At 41.3% G+C, this 24,493-nt stretch overlaps 1 long non-coding RNA gene across 1 annotated transcript; it reads left to right on the forward strand.

The window, feature by feature from the left end:
- The first annotated feature begins 3,151 nt into the window (after positions 1-3,151).
- Positions 3,152-17,425, forward strand: LOC123928217. Its single transcript, XR_006815644.1, has 3 exons — positions 3,152-3,700; positions 14,619-14,903; positions 16,995-17,425. It is a non-coding gene; the product is annotated as an uncharacterized LOC123928217 (long non-coding RNA).
- The last annotated feature ends 7,068 nt before the right edge of the window (positions 17,426-24,493 follow it).

The raw sequence follows: 24,493 nt of genomic DNA on the forward strand, positions 1-24,493 counted from the left end.
GTTGGATGATTGCCCAAATAGGATTATAGGTCATTATGAAGCAGTACTTAATTATCTATTTGACCAAAGTGACCCTGAGATCATGACCTGAGCCGAAGGCAGTGGCTTAATCCACTGAGCCACGCAGGCGCCCCTTAAAACTCTTTTTTAACTTAAATGAATCCAGCCTAATTTTAGGTTGACTACATATAGAATTCCTTCCTCATCATTTCTTTTCCATAAAACTACACACCTTTATATATCTATTTAAAATTTTAAAAAAATTAAAAAATTCTGGAGCACTCATTTTACTTTAGAACAAAATTACTTTTTCTTTAACTCTACCGCCACCACCACCGCCACCAAACCTCATGTCCTTCGTACCTTTCCTTATCTAAAACGTGCAATCTACTTTTTTAAACCCGCTTTTCATATACAATCATTTTTCTTTCGCTTTTATTATTTCTAGTAGTTTTATTAAAAAAACACTTTTGGTGACCATTTTAACTTTATCAGTTCGGATGTTATTTTCTCAATCTCAAAAACTTACAAAGCTTATCTAGAAAAGAAACGATGCAAGATCGTTGTTGCAGAGTAATTACAGATTAACTCTTAGAGGCTAGCATAACTGCTTATGCATTACATTAAAAAATATAAACTTCCCTTGCATAATATAGTTATAATAAACCATATGCTTTTTGGAAATTAATGGTGTGAGAGTCACTCGTGTTCGTAGGCTCATCCTCACTTTGCTCTGTTGGACTGGGAACGACAGAACAGGCAGGTCAACGGGATCCCCACATTGTTGTTGAAGAAAGGGGCTTTACGTTGAGTCAGCAGAATCAAGATCTGAAAAATAGGACTTTTTTTTTTTTTAATATTTTATTAATTTGACAGAGAGAAATCACAACTAGGCAGAGAGGCAGGCAGAGAGAGGAGGAAGCAGGCTCCCCGCGGAGTAGAGAGCCCGATGCGGGGCTCGATCCCAGGATGCTGGGATCATGACCTGAGCCGAAGGCAGAGGCTTTAACCCACTGAGCCACCCAGGCGCCCCTAGGACAACTTTTAAACTCATGGCAGAGCTGTACATATCTGGGAAGCCTTCACCAGAATTCCAAGTCTTGCAAGTAGTTATAAGAAATGGGGGAGGGCGCCTCGGTGGCCCAGTGGGTTAAAGCCTCTGCCTTCGGCTCAGGTCATGATCCCAGGGTCCTGGGATCGAGCCCCGCATCGGGCTCTCTGCTCTGCGGAGAGCCTGCTTCCTCCTCTCTCTGCCTGCTTCTCTGCCTACTTGTGATGTCTGTCAAATAAATAAATAAAATCTTAAAAAAAAAAGATTTATTTGACAGAGAGAGAGATCACAAGTAGGCAGAGAGGCAGGCAGAGACAGAGAGAGGAGGAAGCAGGCTCCCTGCTGAGCAGGGAGCCCAATGCAGGGCTCGATCCCAGGACCCCAGGATCATAACTTGAGTGGAAGGCAGAGGCTTTAACACACTGAGCCACCCAGGTGCCCCCAAATAGGTTTTATTTAGAAGTCTGATGGGGAGGGAATAGTGCATTAAAAAGACAGGCAAGTCAGCTAGGGACCTGTTTGAGAAAAATCGTCAGGAGTAGCCTGGTCCTGGGAGTGGGCTGTTGGGGGTACACGGCATCTTGCCAGCTCTCCGCCCTAACCTACGCCGATGCCCATATTCTCCCTGAAGTCAGAGCTGGAAGAACTGAGACTGCCGCGCACAGTCTGCCTAGGCAAGCTGGCCTGAGTATCCTCCCATAAGGGACACTTGGGTGCCTTGATTGCTGGGGACCCCAGAACTCATCAGAAAACCAGTGAACATATAGACGATCACCAGTTTAAAGCTGATACCTCGGGAGTATTTGGGGGGTTCGTCTCTCAATGCTGTAGAGGTGTTACAGGTAAGATTGGGGACCAGCCAGAACTCCACAGCCCAGGGGCGCCCTTGTGGCCAAGGCCGGTTGGTAGGTATGTACTATTCACACATGGGCCAGGCAGGCCAGTGTAGCCAGGAACTTGGAACATGGGAAGTGTCCAGAGAGTCCTGGTGTCAAGAGCAGGCTCTTGGGTGTCCGTGGCGTCTTCCTATATCCAAGACCCAACCTACACTAACGCATCTCTTCCCTCTGGGGTCAGAGCTGGAGGAATCTGGACTGTTGTGCTGGGCTGGCTCCCGTGCCTTTGGTTAAGCGGTACCTGGGGGACTTGACTGTTGGGTCGTGGGGAGGAAGAATTTTCTTCCACCCTTCAAGCTGGTCTAAGAATTAAATTGACATGAGACAGATTAACAAGAAAAAAAAAGTTTTATTTTGTACACACAGATGTCCACTAATGAAATTGAGACCAGTCCCCCAAATGACCAAAGCATGCAGCTTTTGTGTTCAGGCAAAGAACCATAAATCTGTGAGGAATGAACAAAACAGAAAACTTATAACCAGAATTTGGGCTAGAGTAGTAAATGAGTAAAAATAGCAAGAATTGCTTACTTATACAGTAGTCTCTCAGGTGACAAGGTCTTTCTACTTCCTGATGTAGGAAGCGTATCTTTCACACTGGACATTTCTTTTCTGCCATCTGGAGACAAAGAGGGTCCAAGGTTCTTCCTACACGGGCTGTTTCTCAAATAACTTTAATTCAAAATAACATGACAAAGTAGCATATTTTGGGGTGGGCTGTCCTGGGCCCTTAGAGTTCCCAAAGACGCCACATACTAAAATCTGCCTGATAGATGGTTCTGTCCTGGAACCAGTCTCTTAGTGTGGACAACAGGTCAGTTCTATTAAATCCCTTTCAGGAGGTGGTCATGCCTGTGTATTCCCGCAGTTAGGCTTATGGTTCTAACAGGTGTTAAGAGGCATTTCTGTGGAAAGAAGAGAAAAACCATGGTTAAGGATTGGAGAAAAATACAAACCAGTTGCAGAGTTCTGAGACTACCAAGTTGAGAAGAGTTTTAGATGTCAAAGTATCGTTAGACAAAGTTCTTGGGATTCAGTGTGAATGTCTCCAGTAATCCTTCGGGTGGCCTCACAGCAGCCTGCTCATGGTCCTCCATACACGTGCTGTTGTGTTGATTTCCCTGAGGTTCGCATCAAGTTGTTCATATTCAGTCTGGAAGGCTTCGGGAAAGCTCAAGGAAGGGTTCGGGAAAAAACCGGCAGATTTAGGTTTCAGTGACTGCAAGTCAAAAGGATGGGAGAGAATTGTAAATGTCAGTTTGGAGCACTGTAGCCAGAGTTTGGAGGAAACCAGAACAGTTCAGGATCTAGTTGAGTTTACAGGTAGAAAACAAAATCTCAAAAACAATAAATAGAAATAGAATCTAATATCTAAAAATAAACATTACAGTTTCTAAGGAAGCATTTTTTCTCTTTACAGTTACCCCATCTCTATCAATGATTATTACAGTAAGTAATTCGTTCACGAACTAAGCATAATTTCAGAAAACTTAGTTATTTACAAGTGCCCCAAGAGTAGCAATCGGCCCTATAAGCTCTTTTAAATCTGCTTCGGTATAAGGAATCTCCAGACTGAACTTTTAACAGCCCCTTGAAGCTCAGAAGCCAAGCCAAACACTTGCCATCAGATTTTACCTGCAATATCCATAGAGTTGAATTACCTTCTCTCTTTTCAAGATCCCCGAATCCCCTGAGGTTTCTGCATCTGCCAGGAAGTGACCTTTACTCACCTGATAAGGCTGCTGAGATCCTGGTAAGCAAGATATCGGGCTAATATTTCCAAGGGGATTTATTGGCTCCATATCATCTTTAGGTTCATAAAGCTGTCTGCTCATCTCTGAGGATATGCATGTCTTTCTCAAATAGAACATTCCAGTCAAAGCCTTGGTTTCCAATGGTGTCTTGTCACAAAGAGAACAGATTCTTATTGAAGTCAGACAAATATTTCTATAAAATGGTAAGAATACTCATTAGAGAAAATCCAAAGCCTGGAGAGATCAGACAAGGGGAAAAAGACAGAGGTTTCAAGTCTGCTTACAAAGGTGCAATTTACTAAATTGCTGGGAGTCATCTTTAGCTTATGAGAAAAGGCTTTCTTGGATCTTGAAAACAGAAGATGAAATAACAAGCAGTATTTCAAACAAAAAGTCATAAAATTATAATCCTTCTCAGTTTCTTCAGTACCATGTGGTTATTTTTTGTTGATCTTTTGTTAGTAGTTTTATGAAGCCTTCAGTTTCTCGCTTAGAGTTCTGTAAATTCTTACCCAGTGCAGGGGTATGAGCTTAAAGCTATTAGAGACCTGTATTCTAGAGTACTTGTCAGAATCTTTTCCCTGAATCTCCGTAAATGAAGGACTTTTGCAAAAGCATCAGAATAAATCTTTTGTCTGTAAATGACAAAAGTCTTAACAATTGCAGTGGTTAAGGCTCTGATTAGAGTTCATTACAAAGTAACCAGCAAGGTAGTTTGGTTATTTCTGTACACACAGCACTTCAAGATTAGAACTAGAATTGCAAGTGATTACATACCAAGATGTATCAGATTTCTAGGAGTTCAACACAACTTCTCGAACACTAATCTTAACATATTTAAATATAATCTAAGAAAGTGTAGCATTGCTTATTTGACAATGCTTCCCATGTGATTTAACATAAATAAGACAAATTCTTTTATAAGGAGAACAAATCCTTCAGCTGTAGGAATCCTGTGGAATATTTTAAAGTTAGTGTGTGTTCAAGACTTCATTTTAAAATTTGATTTTGGGAAGTTTGTCAGATATCAGAAACTTTGCACATTTGATTAAATAGGATCACAGAGCATTATGTAACCATACTTAGCTGTCAATTTAACCAAAATGCCAATTAAAGACTTCACAGGCAAACACAGAAAGTTAAATAGCTATAAACAGCCTTAGTTCTTTTAATAGTAAATAGGAAAAAAAAAAAACAAAAACAACAGACCTGATAAAAACAACACACAGAATCTTTATTTTTCTAGGTAGGATGCATTAAAGGTAAAGAAAAACATTATTTACAATTCTTTATTAAAAGTAGACAAATAATTTAAGAGTCCATCCTTTTAACAGAGAGAAAAACCAAATTCTAATTTAGCACCAGCTTACTTTTGATATTAACTCATTTTATTTTTATTTATTTTTTTTTGTAGATTGTTTATTTATTTATTTGATAGACAGAGATCACAAGTAGGTAGAGAGGCAGCCAGAGAGAGAGGGGCGGGGAAGCAGGCTCCCCGCTCAGCAGGGATCCTGATGCAGGGTTGGATCCCAGGACCCTGGGACCATGACCTGAGCCGAAGGCAGAGGCTTACCTCACTGAGCCACCCAGGCGTCCCGATATTAATTCATTTTAAATACGTTTTAATCTTGTCTAATGGACCACACATTAAAGTCCCATTTTAATTAATTAATTAATTTGAAAAGGTCCCATTCTAAAGATTCCTTTTTCACAAAGCTTTTGCAACTTTTGTTTTTCCTTTTTAAATAATAAACCTCCTGGGGCTCCTGGGTGTCTCAGTGGGTTAAACCTCTGCCTTCAGCTCGGGTCATGATCCTGGGGTCCTGGGATCAAGCCCCACATCGGGCTCTCTGCTCGGCAGGGAGCCTGCTTCCCCCCACCCCCACGCCTGCCTCTCTTCCTACTTGTGATCTCTGTCAAATAAATAAAATATTTATAAAACAAAATAAAAAATGAAAATAAGTAATAAGCCTCCCTTTAGGATAAATTACATTTTTTTCTTAACAGAAATTAATTTTTAAAAAGGGAAGGTATGAGGAATAGAAATAAACTCAACCCTCTATGTGGGGCTCACAATCATGATCTCCAGATCAAAGGTCACATGCTCTACACTGAGCGAGCCAGGTGCTCCTACGCCGCGTGCATGCGTGTGTGTGTGTGTATTTTAACCAACAACACAGAGCCTACTTTTTTTTTTTTGCATGCAGAGATATTTCCTTTATTTTTCGTAGCTATAACCACATATTAGAATTTTTAACTCTTAGTTTCCACTAGATAATAAACTTTAGAGTCTAAGTGGTAAGAAATTATGAGTTGTTGCACCGATCTTTAGATTGGTACATTTATGAATGCATTTCATAATTCCTAAACACATGCTTTTTCATAGTAGTCTTTCAGCAAAGCACAAAAAAGTTCATAACAGACCAAATTTGTCTTCAGTTTTTCTGTAATCAGGAAGCCAAAAGTAGATACACCTATGTTCAGTAATGTCTTATTATTTTATTTCAAAAAGATCCAGATATTCAGTGTATACCTATGTTCAGTAATGTCTTATTTTATTTCAAAAAGATCCAGATATTCAGTGTAATTAATTTAACTCATTACTTAACTGAAACCTTAAAATTTTTCTGTTATCAAAACATTTTTGGAAACTATTTGGAAAGTTTACTTAAAAACTTTTAATACTTTTTTACTTCTAAACTTATTTTTTAAAGATTTTATTTATTTGTTTGAGAAAGAACAAGAGTGATCAGAGAAAGGCAGAAGCAAATTCCCCACTGAGCAGGAAGCCCCATGCGGGGCTCAATCCCAGGACCCTGAGATCATGACCTGAGAAGAAGGCAGACGCTTAAAGTACTGAGCCACCCAGGCACCCCGATTTGTTTTTAACAGTTATGGTTAGATTACCCACAAACACCTCATGAGATACCACACAAAGATTGCCATTCTTCCGAGCTATTCTGTTCTTGTTGAAAAATTTTGTAACCTGAATAATATGAACTTATCTGACTTCCAGTAAACCCAAGCAGAATGAGAGTTTTCATTTTAAACCTGATAAATTAGTTTTCATATTGAATATTTTCCTTGATCATATGAACCCGAAATTCATTTGGACTGTTTCTATTTTGAGAATTTTCATAATACCAAATTTTTATAAGCATTTGATTTTTAAGCCAGTTAAACAGAGCTCTTTACAAATGAACTCTGGAAATAACATTGAGAGATAGAAAAACACTGTATTTATAATGCACATACATACACAATATAAAACTCACTAGTTTATAAACAGTTGCAATAAAGTTTACTTGCGTAGATGTTTTACTATTTGTGGAAAAGGCTTTTAAGATTTGTTTTTGTCCTTGGAATTAATCTTACAGAGCTGTGCTGGAGTTGGGCACACAAGCTATTTCAGCAGCTTGTATTTTAAAGTCCTCTTCCCTTTTTTTCCCCTTCAGTCTCAGGTGACTGGAGGCTGTGTTTACATTTCAAAGACCTAAGGTTCATAACTTCAAGGGATAGAGAAAGAATGCAAGTTGTCATTTTAAAGAGATTCAGTGTAACTGTTATTTATCTTTCATGAAGCACAGCATAATTTTCTTCTGATATCCTGATGTTTTGAACATCTGCAAGCATTTTGAGAAAAATAGACAGAGTCCGGGGATTAGTAAAGCCCAGGGGCTTTGACTTGTTTCTAGAGCTGTATTTCTGGTGTGGAGATCTGCAAGGCAAGACAGTTGTTTTTAATTCCCTCCAAAGACCTGGAGTACAGCCTGAATACTAAGAGACTGAGTCACCTTTTTAAATTCAACTAGCTACTTTGTATCAGGGAAATTTTACCTAAAATGGGAATCAAAAGACTTAGGACTTTGTAAGGTGTGTATAAAGTATTTTAACAAAAGCATTCTAAGTACACGGTTCGACCTTGGCTTCTATTAGTCCCTGAACATCCATATTCTGCTGTTCATTTGTAGGCAGACCTAGGAGATATTCTGGTCACCTGTTTTCTGTGTGTGTGTGTGTGGAGAGGTATTGTTGTGAATGGGCACTTACCTTTCTAATTCTTATCTAAATTTGGGAAGGAGGTGGATGGAGGTAGAAGGGCTTTATGATTGGAAAGCTCTGCTGTTACCCAGGGGACTGCTAGAACTCATACAGGAATTCAGTAAAGTGTCAGGATATAAAATCAGTGCACAGAAATCAGTTGTATTTCTATACACCAACAGCAAGTCAGAAGAAAGAGAAATTAGAGTCAATCCCATTTACAGTTGCACCGAAAACCACAAGATACCTAGGAATAAACCTAACCAAAGAGGCAAAGCATCTGTACTCAGAAACTATAAAGTACTCATGAAAGAAATTGAGGAAGACACAAAGAAGTGGAAAAGCGTTCTATGCTTATGGATTGGAAGAACAAATACTGTGAAAATGTCTATGCTACCTAAAGCAATCTACACATTTAACACAATCCCTATCAAAATACCATCAGTTTTTTTCAAAGAAATAGAAAAAATAATCCTAAAATTTAAATGGAACCAGAAAAGATCCCCAATAGCCAGAGGAATGCTGAAAAAAAAAACCAAACAAAAAACCAAACAACCAACCAAAGCTGGTGGCATCACAATTCCGGACTTTAAGCTCTATTACAAAGCTGTCATCATCAAGACTGTATGGTACTGGCACAAAAACAGACACATAGCTCAGTGGAACACAATAGAGAGCCCAGAAATAGACCCTCAACTCTATGGTCAACTAATCTTCAACAAAGAAGGAAAGAATGTCTAATGGACAAAAGACAGTCTTTTCAACAAATGGTGTTGGGAAAATTGGACAGCCACATGCAGAAGAATGAAATTGGACCATTTCCTTATCCCACATGCAAAAATAGTCTCAAAATGGATGAAAGACCTCAATGTAAGACAGGAATCCTTCAAAATCCTTGAGGCAACCTCTTCAACCTCAGCCACAGCAACTTCTTCCTAGAAACATTGTCAAAGGCAAGGGAAACAAGGGCAAAAATGAACTATTGGGACTTCATCAAGATAAAAAGCTTTTGCACAGCAAAGGAAACAGTCAACAAAACCAAAAGACAACTGACAGAATGGGAGAAGATATTCGTAAATGACATATCAGATAAAGGGCTAGTATCCAGAATCTATAAAGAACTTATCAAACTCAACACCCAAAGAACAAACAATCCAATCAAGAAATGGGCAGAAGACATGAACAGACATTTCTGCAAAGAAGACATCCAGATGGCCGACACACACATGAAAAAGTGCTCCACATCACTCAGCACCAGGGAAATACAAATCAAAACTACAGTGAGAGACCACCTCACACCAGTTAGAATGGCGAAAATTAACAAGTCAGGAAATGACAAATGTTGGGAGAGGATGAGGAGAAAGGGGAACCCTCCCACACTGTTGGTGGGAATGCAAGCTGGTATAGCCACTCTGGAAAACAGTATGGAGGTTCCTCAAAAAGTTGAAAATAGAGCTACCCTATGACCCAGCAATTGCACTAATGGGTACTTACCCTAAAGATACAAACATAGTCATCTGAAGGGGTACATGCACCCCAATGTTTATAGCAGCAATGTCCACAATAACCAAACCATGGAAAGAACCTAGATGTCCATCAACAGATGAATTGATAAAGAAGAAGTGGTATATATACACAATGGAATACTGTGCAGCCACAAAACCCCTTGAAATCTTGCCATTTGCAACCATGTGGATGGAACTAAAGCGTATTATGCTAAGCGAAATAAGTCAATCAGAGAAAGACTATCATGTGATCTCTCTGATATGAGGAATATGAGAGGCAGGACATGGGGTTGTGGAAGGGGGGTAAAGAAGGAAAAAATGAAATAAGATGGGATCGGGAGGGAGACAAACCATAAGAGACTCTTAATCTCACAAAACAAACTGAGGGTTGCTAGGGGGAGGGGGGAGGGAGAGGTGATGGGGTTATAGACATTGGGGAGGGTATGTGCTATGGTGAGTGCTGTGAAGTGTGTAAACCTGGCGATTCACAGACCTGTACCCCTGGGGCAAATAATAAATTATATGTTTAAAAAAAAAGAAAAAAAAGAAACAAGTCGTCCAAAATGGAGTCCTTAGCCCTCAACCACAGCAAACCAAGACTTAACGAAGTTTCACCCTATCCCAGGAGTGTGATCTTCAATCTGAAATCTTCTGATCAGCACCGATGAGGTCACATGATCACAGACCCTACTGGTCCCTTTCCCCTTGAAAGAAGATGTCCTGGCCTGAAACACAATCCTTTCTTTTGCTAATAATTTTCTTGCTCTACCCTCCCTCTTATAAAAATCTTTCATTCTGTACAACTCTTTAGAGCGGGTCTTTGCTAGATGAGATGATGCCTTATTCATGAATTGCTTAGTAAAGCTAATTAGCTATTCTAATTCACCAGGGTGAATTTCATTTTTTAACAAAATGTTTACCACACCTAAAATTTAGACTTTATTCCTTTCATTGCCATTTGCTGGAAACAATAGTATGATTAATCTATCATTAATTTGGAATATGAGGTTTCTTTGTTGGCTTATTAAAAGGCATTATTGTATATGCTCTTGGCTTGTAAAATTCCACATTGAAATACAGAACTCTGATAATTTGGTGCTAATGTTGCCCACAATAATTCCTTAAAAAAAAAAAAAAAGATTTATTTATCTGAGGTGGGGGGGACAGAAGAAGAGAGAATCCTCAGGGAGACTCCCCTGAGCACAGAGCCTGACATGAGGCTGGATCCCAGGACCCTGAGATCATGACCGGAGCTGAAATCAAGGTTTGGCCCCTTAACCGACTAGCCACTCAGGCAACGCCATGCAACAGTTATCTTACTACTGATTAACCATATTATAAACCATTTGGAATGCTCTAGTAAGTATCTTGATGATAAAATATCATAGATCTTTGTGACTGGCAGGAGGAAATAATAAATGTGTCATACTCAAAAACCATGACAAAATTACTCAAGAGGTGGTTTAGGGGTAGAATGGGTTGTGTATTAACTTCTGAAGATCCCTAAAGACCTACTGAAGACTTAGTCTGGGCAAAACTTAAAATTAAGGAAACTCCAGGTGTTGGTCTGATGATCCAACCCAGTCAGTTATATCCTGTATTAAAAAGAGCAACTGAGAGGGGCGCCTGGGTGGCTCAGTGGGTTAAAGCCTCTGCCTTCAGCTCAGGTCATGATCTCAGGGTCCTGGGATCGAGCCCCGCATCGGGCTCTCTGCTCGGCAGGGAGCCTGCTTCCTCCTCTCTCTCTGCCTGCCTCTCTGCCTACTTGTGATCTCTGTCTGTCAAATAAATAAATAAAATCTTAAAAAAAAAAAAAGAGCAACTGAGGAGGACAGTACAGAGCTCAGATACACAGATGCTTACAGGCAGAAGAGTGCTAGGGAGATAGGGAAACTGAAGGATGCTACAAAAATCCGTTTTTCTCCTTCTCCTGCTTCTGTTCCTGCTAGAACATGCACCCCTACTTAACCCCTGCCTCATAGTGCAGATACTGTACGTCTTCTTTGTAAGGGACAAGCAGTTAATGATTTCTCTATAACAGATAACATCTAAGGAAGGAGCAGATGAAGCCACGGTAGGCACATTCTAGAACCCCAGCACTAGACATCTCAAAGCCAAGACCTGACTCCCAGGAATCACACCTATGCCTTTGTTCTTACCAGTTCCTGGATGCCTGAGAGGACACATGCAACAAACCCACAATCCTCGGTAAAAACCTCAGACTCCCACCTATTCTGTCTGTATCTTTATTCTCTACATGCCTTCGGTTCACCCCTCGTGGCTCACGTTTTAATTCTATCCTGTGTGCAGCCATCGCTGGCACAAAAAAGGCTTCTCCAGGGTAGAAAGAAACACAGATCCTTTTGCCTGTAAGGGCACCGATCCACATGGTGAAGGTGATAATCATTTTAACTCTTCTGACACCAGGACATTAACGAACTAGAAGCTAAGCCCATGAAAATAGACAAAATGACAAATGTGATAACATGGACCCAATCAGAGTCACTGGAGAGCTTACACCAGGCAAGAAATGGTAACAAACAATTCCAACAAACTGATACGGTCACAGAAATCCAGTGGCTCTTGGACTTATGTTACAAAGGAGGACAAAACTTGAGCCTCACAGAAATAGAGGTTGTGTACCTCAAACCCATTACCACTGATGCTACATTGAATCCCTTAGAGCATCTGGAGAAGATAATATTAATCTACAAAGATCTTCATTTGATGGAGTAGCAGCAGCCTGGAGATTAGGATGGCCTATACCTATTATCCCTTAAAACATCTCCATGGAAAACAGCAGGGGAAGCTAATATAATAATGAAATTAGGACTATTAACTATGATTTACGTTAAGGGACAGACACCTACACGGCTACAAGTCGAAGCAACAGAACAAATGAAGAGGTCATCTTCTAAGCTACACCCCTATAGGACAGAACAGCAGAGGAAGAAGATCAGGATAAAGTCCAGAGGGGCGCCTGGCTGGCTCAGCTGGGAGAGTGTGCGACTCTTGATCCCAGGGTTGGGAGTTTGAGCCCCACTTTGGGCGTAGAGATTGCTAAGAAAAATAAACGTTAAAGCAAAATAAATAAATAAATAAATAAATAAATAAATAAATAAATAAAGGCTGTAGCTTTAACATTCATGTATACAGACCTACACCTAATAAAAATAGACCAAACCAAAATAGACCATCTAGACCCAAATCTACAAGGCCTTTCTGGCCACCTACACCATTTAGACCACCATGTTTGAAAACAAATCATAAAAGTAGAAGCTCAAACAGATACCCCAGAAACTATATAGGAGAAGCAGACAAACAGAGACCACCACCTGGTACAGTAAACAGACCTACAGAAAATAAACCCACATAATACCACTCATCCATTTGCTGCAAATACTGTCCCTTTATAAAAACCTAACCCCATTAATAGACAAATCACTGCTAGCCAGAGAGCAAACCCTCTGAGCTCCCCCTAGGGATTCAGCAGCCTCTCCTCCTCTTGGCTCAATCTAGAGACCATTGCTCATATCAACAGAAACCTGTTTTGCAAATAAAACACTGCATAAACCACTATGTCGTCAGATACAGGATCCTAATAACAAAGACACAAGGATATCCTACTAATTTAGTAAACGTAAGCAATAAAAAGGGACTGATTGAAGGATGAGAAGGAAAATTAACCCAGACACATGGGTACATAGATTCCTAGTAATGAGGATAGACTTTAAAATTAAACGCCTTGGGGCACCTGGGTGCCTCAGTGGGTTAAGCCTCTGCCTTCGGCTCAGGTCGTGGTCTTGGTGTCCTGGGATCGAGCCCTGCATCGGGCTCTCTGCTCAGTGGGGAGCCTGCTTCCCCCTCTCTCTACCTGCCTCTTTGCCTACTTGTGATCTCTGTCTGTCAAATAAATAAATACAATCTTTAAAAACAAAACAAACTTAAATGCCTTATAAGTCCCAATTTAGAAAACATTCTTGAACGGATGGAATAAACACAGAAATAATAAGGAAACATTCAGGAACTTCTAAAGGAACAAATTCTTGTGCCTACTCTTTCACCATATAAATAACTTAATCTGGCCCATCAAAAAGCCAGACAGTTCATAGAAATTCAATTCCTAAAAATTGAAACAGATAATCTCCCCAAGCTGAGGGAGCAGCCGAGAATCTAGGTGCTATCATCAGCAACACCACCACTGGATCTGAACCGACAGCAGGGGACAGACTTATCTGGCATGTTCTTTGCTATTCCAGCTGATAAGGAGAGCCAGCCCACCATCGCATTCACATGGGAAGACAGATGATACCGGTTTTCTAGGTTACCACACAGGATACCTTAACAACCCCGCAATAGCCCACAACCGTCTAACGTGAGAATTCCAAGCCTTTCAGGAAAACACAACACACATAGCAAACAGCATTTCTTGTCCTGGTGGTATGCTTATTGATGGTGGTAACTTGAAACACCTGAGTTACAAGAGAGTTAATTCTTTACACTCAGAGGATGGACAACTGACCCAAGTAATGTCCAAAGATCCCAAACTGTAGGAAAATTTCCAGGTATAATTTGGTCCTCTGATGGCAGAAAAATAACAAACCTAGTCACAAACAAGATACACAGCATCCCAATTCCTACCACAAAAGAAGCAACTCAAACTGATAGGACTATTTGCATGCTGGAAACAGCACATGCCACTAAATGGGGAGAATATCAAAACACATTTATAAAATAGCAAAGAAAACAGGGAATTCAGAGGGACAGACTCGAGAGGCAGCCTTAACTTCTTTCAAAGTGCTCTCAAACTTTTAATACATTGGTATCAACTACTGAGGACTCCTAATATAAACTAAAGTGCCTAGGGGTGCCTGGGTAGCTCAGTGAGCGTCTGAATTTGGCTCAAGTCATGATCTCAGGGTCCTGGGATGGAGCCCCCACGGGCTCCCTGCTTAGTGGGGAGTCTGCTTCTCCCTCTCCCTCCCTGCCCCCAGCTCATGCTCGCTCATGCTCTCCAATAAAGAAATAAAATCTTAAAAAAAATATATAAACCCAACACTAAAGTGCCTATATTCATAAGGGTTCGCAACACGGTGTCTGTGGACTAAACACTGTGGGAACTTGACTTTCACCAGATGGCATTTTGGACTGAGATTTTCCCATGGTCCAAGAACAGATACCAACATATGGCAAGAATCAACTGGGCACAGCATTAGGCCCTAAAAACTACAGAGCCACTAATTGAAAATAAGCTAATTACACCTAAACTCCAGTAGCCTAATCTGGAGTAAATCAGACCCCTGACAAACAGAGGAGAGTTATTCCTGACCATAAAGTTCTAACATGGAGAATGTCTTTTTCCAAGCAGGACTGAATGATGAAGGGTCAGCCTCCGCCTGAACTGAGGAAATCTCCACAGTGCCAAAGTGGACTTCACAGACTTTGAGGGATGAAGCTACTTCAGCTCGTGCAGTTAGGCAGTGGGGGCCACTCTGGTGCATGGCGCTCAACAGTGCACGGTTTTTAGGTGGATCAGTTTCTGTGACACCATCTAGAGAATGCTGGCACACGGGGGCTTTGGGAACTATGATGGTCTTAATTGCAGAATCCGGTTCTGGAGAACACAAGATGATGAACAACTAGCCACAAACCAGTGAGTGAATAATCGGTTAAGGGAAGTGAGAATGAGGTGTATCTTTTCTTGGACTCATAGGAATTTTGGACACGAACATGGCGGGAATTACTGAAAAATACCAAATAAGAACATAATGAGGTAAGGACTTAGGGAAGAAAATAGCGCTGACTGACATCTCTCCCCATACTTTCTACAGATGTCCCCGCACCTCAGGAGAACTCTGAAGTAACGAAATTTAATAACAAGGTAGACAAACTTAGTAGGTAAACTAAAGAGGTGGAAATATCTAAAATTTAACTTAATTAGCCCAATAATTTATGGCTAGTGAGGAAACCAAAGCATAACTATATAGAAACAAGAAGGACAGTGAGCTTATGACCTGAACACACTGAGAGGCCAAATAACAGAATCATGCTATGGGCACAGCATCAAACAGGTCATGCCTGCACACATTAGATGAAAAAGACATGTATGTACCCATTAAATACCTCCAATTTCAAATGAAATATGAGAATTACTGAAAATTTCGAGAATGGAGCTACCCTATGACCCAGCAATTGCATTAGTGGGTATTTTAAGATTTTATTTATTTATTTGATAGATGGAGATCACAAGTAGGCAGAGAAGCAGGCAAAGAGAGGAGGAAGCAGGCTCCCCGTTGAGCAGAGAGCCCAATGTGGGGCTCGATCCCAGGAACCTGGGATCATGACCTGAGCCGAAGGCAGAGGCTTTAACCCACTGAGCCACCTAGGCAACCCGCATTAGTGGGTATTTACCCCAAAGATGTAGTGAGAAGAAGGGGCACATGCACCCCTAGTGTTCATAGCAGCAATGTCCACAAGAGCCAAACTGTGGAAAGAGCCAAGATGCCCTTCAGCAGACAAATGGATAAAGATGTGATCCATATATACAATGGAATATCACTCAGCCATCAGAAAGGATGAATACCCAGCTTTTGCATCGACATGGATGGGCCTGGAGGAGATTATGCTAAGGGAAATAAGTCAAGCAGAGAAAGTCAATTATCATGTGGTTTCACTTATTTGTGGAACATAAGGAATAGCATGGAGGACATTAGGAGAAGGAAGGGAAAAATGAAGGGGGTGGGTGGAAATCAGATTGGGAGATGAACCATGAGAGACTATGGACTCTGGGAAACAAACTGAGGGTTTTAGAAGGGAGGTGGGATTGGGGGATGGGTGAGCCTGGTGATGGCTATTAAGAAGGGCACGGATTGCATGGAGCACTGGGTGTTATACGCAAACAATGAATCCTGGAACACTACATCAAAAACTAATGATGTACTGTATGGTGACTAACATAACGTAATAAAAAAAATAAAGCATGGAGGTCATTAGTGAATACTTCAGATAAATCAAAGCAGACAGACCATTCAAAATTATACAAATGATTATACAGAACACCTGCCTATATTAGAGAATAACCTGTATGTATGCATCATTGCAGACACATGGTCAGGAATAGGATTACCCTATTCTTGCAGGAAAACTAATAAATCTATAATCTGAGCATTAGCAATATGGATACTTGCTATGGTATCCCAACCATCATGAACTCAGATCAGAGCACCACTTTGTAGAAACGTGACTGCAAGGCTGGGCAGAGAAGGCATAATGTGGAACTTCCCTTGCCCTATAACCCTACTGCCTCTGGGTGAACTCAAATGTATAATGATTTGTTCAAGCAAAAGCTTAGGTTGCTTCCTAACACTCTAGATATGAAAGCCTGGACTAAAATGATCTGGAAGGTGACAAGATCTCTAAAGCACAGATATAGGAAGAATGGGAAAACTACCAGATGTAAACAGATACATATTACACTCACATTCCTTAGAACTTTACGCCTACAAAATAAAAGCCACTCTACATCTTCAGCTCTAACAGTATTATGAAGTGGGTCAGAGCAGCATGCTGCTTGCTGGACGTACTCTTTTACCTATTTCTTACTAGTGGGTACCACACTTAACATAGGTATGGGGTTCTCGGCTAACAGTTTCAGCAAGAGTGGCTATGCTACCATTCCAAAGTGGGATGCCCCTGCTGATCCCGATACGGCTCCACAGTCTGATAGCCTCTGCTTCCTTCACAGATCCCCATCCTGGGTCACCTTGTAACAGGACTCACGAGCATCACCCGCATCATCTCTACCTCCGAGCCCAACCTGTCCGTCTCACCTGTCCGTACGGTGTCAGCACGGCATCCACATGTGCTCGCTCAGAAAACCTGGGGAATCTGATGAAGCAGAGGAAGCCTTCAAAGAGTCCCTTAAATGATCTCCTCTACTAGAAGCGGACTTGAAGGATGAAGACTGGCCTAAACCACTAACTGGCCCTTGTTCTATCCCAGCTTATATACCGAGACAATCAGGTATGGACTTTTCTACGTTCCTTATCATATCTTACTGAGTGGAGTGTCGCATCAGACACATGGCAGACTGTGAAAAAAACCTCAGTTTCATTTCTGAGATACTTTGTGTGCTCGTATTTTGTACAGGAGCAGCTGCTGAATATGCAGAATGGGCAACTGTATCTATATTATATAATGAATCTATATTAATAGGTCAGAAACTGATCAATTACTGTACTCAACTCAATACATATTCACCTATTAGAAAATAATCAATCAATCCATGGATACCGAGTTCAGTCTTTTTTAAGAATAGGGACAACCTGTCAGGTGTATAGCAACACATAGAAAACATAGCATTTAACACACATCATTATCCTTCATAGTGTACATCAGGCTTCTTTCTCATACCAGGTTTCTGCGCTCAAGAGCATGGAAATAAAGTTAGTAAAACCTATCCTGGTCATCTTGGAATCTAGTAGGCTATGGGAACATAGTAGGCTATGTTTTGATATTTAGTATGCAGAACTTTTAAGCCAGATATAGATCCTCAAATTTTGTTCAGTTTTATCCATATTTCATTTATGCCTGATTTACAGCCTTTGCCAGAAAAAAATTCACTAAAGGAAGGAAACTCCTGCAGTTCCTTGTTGGACTTGTAGGACATTTAACTAGGTTTTACTAACATCACACTTAATGGTGAAAAGCTGAATACTTTTCTGTTAAGATCAGGAATAAGACAAAGAGGCTCACTCTCTCTAATTTTACTCAACATAGTGCTGGAAGTCCGGCTGCACCAATCAGGCATGACAAAGAAATAAAGGGCAAACATACACATGGGTAAGGGAAAAGATAACTGTCAATATTTGCAAATGACATGGTTCTACGTATAGAAAATCCTAGAGTCCAACGAAAAATTAGTAGAATGAATTCTCTAAAGTTGCAAGATAAAAAATGAACACACGGAAACCTGTTATATTTCTATCTACCAAAAGCAAGGTAGAAGAAACAGAAATTAAAACAGTTTCATTTACAATTATGCCAAAAAGAATAAAATACCTAGGAATAAATTTAACCAAGAAGGTAAAAGACCTATAGTCTAAAACTATAAAACACTGACAAAAAAAATTGAAGGTGCAAACAAATGGAAAGGTATACCATGTTCACATCCTGGGAGAATTAATTTTGTTAAAATGTTTGTATTACCCAAGGCAAAATTTATAGATTCAATACTGACCTATCAAAATGCCAATTGCAGCGTTGGTGGTATAGTGGTGAGCATAGCTGCCTTCCAAAATGCCAATTGCATTTTTTATAAGTAATCCTAAAAATTTGTATGGAACCACAAAATACCGAAATAGCCAAAGCAATCTCGAGAAATGACAAAACTGAAGGTGTCGCAATCCCAGATTTCAAGATACACTACAAAGCTATGGTAATCAAAACGGTGTGGTCCTGGCACAAAAACGGACACATCAGTGGAACAGGATGGAGACTTGAGAAATAAACCCATGCTGTATGATTAATTAATCTATGAGAAAGAAGGCAAGAATACACAATGGGTAAATATAGTTTCTTTAATAAATGGTGTTGGGAACACTGGGCAGCTACATGCAAAAGAATGATGCTGCTTCCTTACAGTATACATGAAAATAAACTAAAAATGGATTAAAGACTTAAATGTGAGACCTGAAACCATAAAAATCCTAAGAGAAAACATAAGCAGTAATTTCTTGGACATCAGCCTTAGTGACATTTTTCTAGGTATGTCTCCTCAGGCAATGGAAACAAAGCAAAAATAAACTATTAGAACTATACAAGAATAAAATCTCTGCATAGCAAAGGAAAACATCAACAAAACTAAAAGCAACTTACTGAATGGGAGAAGATATTTGCTAGTGATATATCCTATAAGGGCTTAATAGCCAAAGTAAATAGAGAACTTAGGCAACTCCATACAAAAAAAAAAAAAAAATTTTTTTCATTAAAAAATCTTAAGTCAGGGCGCCTGGGTGGCTCAGTTGGTTAAGCCTCTGCCTTTGGCTCAGGTCATGATTCCAGGGTCTGGGATAGTGTCCCATATGGGCTCTCTGCTCAGTGGGGAGCCTGCTTCTCTCTCTCCCTCTGCCTGCCACTCTGCCTACTTGTGCTCTCTCTCTGTCAAATAAATAAAGTCTTAAAAAAAACAAACAAACTGTAAGTCATACAGATGATCAACAAACACATGAAAATGTGCTCAACATCACTAATCATCTAGAAAACGCAAATCAGTGGCGCCTGGCTGGCTCAGTCCATACAGCATGTGATTCTCGACCTCAGGGTCATGAGTTGAAGACCCATGCTGGGCACAGAGCCAATTAAAAAAAATGCAAATCAAAACCACAATGAAGTATCACCTTATACTGGTCAGAATGTCTAATATCCGGAAGACAAGAAACAACAAGAATTAGTAAGGATATGGAAAAAAGGGAACATGTGTACTCTTGGTAGGATGTAAATTGGTACAACCACTATGGAAAACAGTATATAGTTTCCTAAAAAACTGAAAATTGAAATACCAAGTGGTAAGTAATTTCACTAGTGGGTATTTACCCGAAGTACATAAAAACAATAATTTGAAAAGATATACGCACCCCTATATATATTGCAGCATTATTTATGATAACCAAGATATGGAAGTAACCTAAGGATCTGTTGATAGATGAATGTATAAAAAAGTTCGTATATAAGGGGTATCTGGGTGGCTCAGTCGGTTAAGCTGCTGCCTTCAGCTCAGGTCATGATCCCAGGGTCCTGGGATCAAGCCCCACACTGGGCTCCCTGCTCAGTAGAGAGCCTGTTTCTCTGTCTCCGTCTGTCTGATGCTCTGCCTACTTATGTTTTCTCTCTCTGTCAAATAAATAAACAAAATCTTTAAAAAAGGGTTGGTAAATGTACATAATGATGGACTACTCCTCAGCTATAAAAAATGAGATCTTGCCATTTGTGACAACATGGAGGGACCTAAAGGGTATGATGCTAAGGAAAATTGAAAAAGAAATATACCATTTGATTTCACTTTTATGTGGAATCAAAAAACATGAACAAACAAATAGAATCATAAATACAGAGAATAATCTGGGGATGGAAAAAAATAGGTGAAGGAGATTAAAAGGTACAAATTTCCAGTTATTAAATAAGGCATAGAGATGGAAAGTGCAGGATAGGGATTATAGTCAATAATATTGCAACAACATTATGTAACAGATTACAGCTACACTGATAAGCATAACATAATGTATAGGATTCTTGAATCACTGTTTTATACCTGAAGTTAATATAACACTGTATGCCAACCATACTTCAATAAAGACATAAAATAGGTTTAACTATAGATTATCAATTGTTACAACTAAGACGTGTTGAGGTGTGGAATACTCTTGGAACAGCTATAATTTTGGGGCAGTACTGGTTGCCTGAGATAATAGACAACCCAACCAGAAGTCACACGATACCACATACCCTAATGGCTGTGATTCTTCGGGGAACTGAAAATTAAAATATTGGCACTTAAAGAAAAAGACATGATATTGGGGTTTACGCTTTTGCTGTTTCCCAACGTCAACAGGGACAATAGAGCCTATAGGGCACAGAAAGCTCCCTTATGGTAAAAGGAAAACATGTTCGTAAGTACATGTCGTTGGAAGGGAACCATAATACCTTTATTACTGCCAGACTGTGGATATACCTATGGTATAAGTCATCTAGGACTATGGACTGGAAGCTTTCTCAACCAGTTATGTATAATACAGAAAACTGGACCAGGAAAGTAAGTTCTAAGCCAGCCTTCGCCCTAACCTACTGGAGTTCAAGGGGAAAATAAGGAACACAACATGTTGAGATACGTAAAACTGTAACAGGTAATGAACCCTACAACAGAAAGAAAAAGAGGTTATTCCAGATCAGTAGAAGATGAAACAACTGTTAAAATAACTGGAGAAATAGTTCACGTTAGACCTCCTCATGTTAATCTAATAAATGTAAATATATTAGAAAACTTAGGATAAGGAAAGGCACATTTAGAAGAGGAGATTGATAAAGTCAAGTTCTCACTGGTAAGAGCTCAATAGTTCAGCTGCTGAAGGGCCCAGAGTTTCTAAAAACATATAAAGCAGGAGTTATGGCAAGGGGGCATGAAGACTATAAACACAAAGAGTTTGTGAGGATGATCTCAGAGTGCCTGGTCAGGGCAGGGCGACACTTTGCTGAACTGACACCTCTTAAAGACCTCGGGGCAATTAGCTCCAGCGGTGAAAGCCGTTCTTTCACAGGCAGTGGAGAAAGTTCCACAGAGCCTCACAAAGAAGATCACCTTGCCTGTTAACACCATTGTGGTGGTTGGCTGACTGTCTGCTCTAGCAACACAGGAAATCTGACTTTTGTGCTGGCAGCTGGACTTCAGCTCTCCGTTGGCTCAGCTGGCTGGCTCGCCCTGATACCAACTCTGATAAAGATACAGCTCAACTAAACTTCCACTTTACTGTTATGATCTCTCCTTGCCTAGAACAATCGTGTGATTCATCTAACCTCGGTTTGGAGTACATTTCTTTATTGGCTTATTTATTTATTTATTTTGGGGGGGGGAGAGGGAAAGAGAGGAGAGCCTGAGCAGGGGGAGGGGCAGAGAGAGAAGCAGACTCTCCACCTAGCAGGGAGTCTGACGTGGGACTCGATCCCAGGACCCCAGGATCATGACCCGAGGTGAAGGCAGACGCCTAAGCGACGGAGCCACCCAGCTGCCCTCTTGATTAGCTTATTAAGACATTATTCTGTATGCTATCGGCATGTGAGATCTGCAGTGAAGCAGTGTTAAATACTTTGTTGGCAAAGACAAATTCAGTCTTCCGAGCATTATTTGCTTCCGTAAGCAAAATAGCCTTTGGAGAAATTATGTGCATTTCTGTAGGTTGGGGCTTGAAATTAGGCAGATGCCTGGTACCCCCAAAGCCTACTCCTGTGCCACAGCCTCAACCAACATCGCCCTGTCCCTGGTCCCTGGCCACCCTGACCCGCCTCACCCGGCAGGAGCAGTCCACAACCCTGTCAGCAGCCCAGAGCCGGCTGGGGCCATCCAGGACTATGGAGCTCAGAGAAGTCCCCAACTAACTGCACTGCCTCAAGGGTGGGGAAGATCCATCTCCTGAAAATCACTGAGGTGCCCACTGAATGGCCAACAGTCAGTCCCCATATGTTCGTCACCATTTCCTGGGTCCCAGCCTCCCGCAGCAATCCAGGCTCCCGGCAGTCTCTCTCTGGAAAGTATGCAGGCAGCCCACCTAATCCAGCCCCAGCAAGGTGGTCCACGTTCCTCTGCTCTGCCTTCAGGGGCATAATACATTTGTATAGGTTAGGGCTGGAATTAATCCCCCAAATCCTCCCCTATGACCTGGCTTGGCTGTGCATCGCCCTGTTCTGTATCCCTGTCCACCCTGACTTGTGCCTTCTACGCACGGACAGGCATCTCCTTGTCAGGAGGCCTGTGGGACTCAGACCATTCACGACTACCTACTTGCCCTCCACAGTAGAAAGAACCCAACCCCCCAGATTTGAGGGAGCAGGCTTAAATTCGTGACTGTCAATCTCCATTTTGGACTGCTTTCCTGATAGGGTCCAGGCTTCTCAGGACATCAAGTTTCCTCAGAGTCAGTTATTGGGGGATACCTCGGCCAGCTGTCCAGTCCCCACCTGGCAAAGCAGTCCTCCTCCAGCTCTGCTTAGTGTGAATACACACATCTGTGCAGATGCGAGCTTGGAAGGAAGGTGCCACATTGCCCCGCTAGCAGGCTCTGTGACCTGACCTCACCCAATGCTGCCCTGTTCCTGGTCCCCAGCTGCCCGACCTGCACGCTGGGCACACACACAGTCATTCCCATGTTCCCTGGCTCTGGGATTCAAGGGAAACACCAGGCCTGTGGTGCTCTGGCTGAACTCCAGGCTCCTACATGATCTCAGGCTACCCTCAACATCTTTCTGAGGCAGGAGCTTTACACTAGTGGCAATTAGCCCCCTTTCGTTCTGGCTGCCTGATGAGGTCCAGAACATCTCCAGCAGTCATGGCTTCAAGGGGTCTGTTAGTGGAGGATGTGTTGGCCAGCGCTCCTGGCCCAGTCCTGTCAGGGCTATTGAGAATCCTCCCGCTTTAACTGCAGAGGGAAGGTGCGGATCTCTGTAGGGTTGGCCCTGCAACTAAGCAGCTACCACAGACTCCCCAAAGCCAGCTCCTGTCACCCAGCCTCTCTCAACACTTGCCCTATTCTAGGTCTCTGCTGAGCCTGACCAGCATGGCCTGTACGTGGCTGGCCAGGGCCCTCTAGGCCTGTGGGACTTGGGCTTCTCCAGAAATAACAGCATAGAAGTCAGGCTCAAAGCAGCTCCAGACAGAGTGAGGGCAGACACTGTCAATCTTACAGATTGTCCTGTAGTCTCAGTGTCTCTGGTGCTCCCTTTGAGTGGCTCACAGAACAACAGGCATGAAGATGATCTACATATGAGCTATTGTGGAAACTTCCCTGAAGTCTGTATGAAGACTCCGTTTGCATACTCCGTTTGCAGGGCTTCAGAGAAAAGGGTTGTTTTCATTTTCAATGATGGAGAAACTTGCTGAGAGGATGGAGAAAATTGAAAATGTGATTTCTGAGAAGTATAGCCAGACAGAGGAGGAAAACAGAATTCAGAATCTAGTCTGGTTTACAGATGAAAAACAAAACCTCAAAGATGATCAGTAGAAATAGAATCTAATATCCACAAAGGTGTGTTACTGAAATATGTATTTTTTTTTTCTCTGAAGAGACCACATTTTTAAAGTGGGCCAGATTAACCTTAATTTGAGATGGAGAGGAGAGGGAGTTGAGGGAAACTGGAAGGGGAGGTGAACCATGAGAGACTATGGACTCTGAAAAACAACCAGAGGGTTTTGAAGGGGCGGGGGGGTGGGAGGTTGAGGAACCAGGTGGTGGGTACTAGGGAGGGCACGTACTGCATGGAGCACTGGGTGTGATGCCAAAACAATGAACACTGTTATGCTGTAAATAAACAAATAAAATAAATAAAATAAAAAATAATAAATTTAGCTTTAATAAACTACACCTGATGCATCACGGAAGTACAAAATAACAATTGATGATGTAGGCTCTTTTATATCTGCTTTGCTGGAACTTCTCATAAGCAATCTGCAGATTGAACTTTTAACTATCTCTCAAGGGA

This window comes from Meles meles, chromosome 17 (genome assembly GCF_922984935.1).
Source record: "Meles meles chromosome 17, mMelMel3.1 paternal haplotype, whole genome shotgun sequence".
In the NCBI taxonomy this organism is placed as follows: domain Eukaryota; kingdom Metazoa; phylum Chordata; class Mammalia; order Carnivora; family Mustelidae; genus Meles; species Meles meles.